Raw genomic sequence first — 992 nt, 5'->3', positions numbered from 1 at the left:
TCCTCTAAGACTCCCCTCCTTGACATCTTGCTCGGATGCCAGGGCATACGCAGCAGTAGCAGGTCAGGCTGTCGCTTCATTGCACACGATGGTGATGCTCCAAGCATATCAGGCTGACCGGCTGAAAGACCGGGAGAGAAGTCCAGGTCTGAGCCCGAACAACCCATGGGTCCTAGCCCGTCTCGATTTGAGGATCAGAGACTGGCTCAGAAGGCTAGTGTCACGGCTCACGCTCCTCCCCCGCCCGTGGGTAGGGGTAGGAAAAGTCGCGGGTCAAAGGAAGGTAAGTAAAAGACCTAAGGGATGTGATGCAGACAGGGCGTCAGTGCTTTTGTCCGGATCAGAATGATACCTCAGTATCTACTCATTTCTTTCGGGGGTCTTACATCTGCCCTTATCTTCACCTTCCGAATTCCCCTGTAACCACCATCTCTCCACCTGACCAAGGTTAGGTGGGAATTTTCCTGCATTATAGTCTCCTATGCTGGACCTATTAGGTTTGGTTGTATGATCCATGTCTAATATATGTACAGTATATATGAATATATAGGTGTATCTAATGAGACTGGTGGGTGTGTGTTAACCTCTGCTAGTTTCTTTGCAGTGTTTCCCGGGACCTGTGTGTTCTGTCCCTTTTCTAGGATAAGTCCTCGATGAGGCCCTCTGAAAGCCGGGTTTAGAACCGGGTGCTCGACTTGCAATGTGTATTTCACTTGTCGATATATGTCCAGACGGTAAGAAAAGCCGGTTTTCAGCTTCATACTTCCTGGATCATGCGGCCATTACACAGGCTTCTGCGGGAGCCTTCGTGTTCATCGGGCCCCCGGCGCGTCACTGCAGATATTTCCTGGACGTCTGGGCTGGGGTTACGCTTTCTTGCTACCCTGACTGGTCTACCATATCTGGGTCACCCTGAGGGGTTTTTCCCGATCACCAGGATATCCTCTTGAGGCATCACCCCCCTCACCATTGAGGGTTATTGTGAGTATGAT

The sequence above is a fragment of the Sinocyclocheilus grahami genome, unplaced genomic scaffold (genome assembly GCF_001515645.1).
Source record: "Sinocyclocheilus grahami isolate Dianchi unplaced genomic scaffold, SAMN03320097.WGS_v1.1 scaffold306.1, whole genome shotgun sequence".
Taxonomy (NCBI): domain Eukaryota; kingdom Metazoa; phylum Chordata; class Actinopteri; order Cypriniformes; family Cyprinidae; genus Sinocyclocheilus; species Sinocyclocheilus grahami.
The sequence above is the reverse complement of the archived record's forward strand: the minus strand, read 5'-3'. Positions refer to the sequence as shown.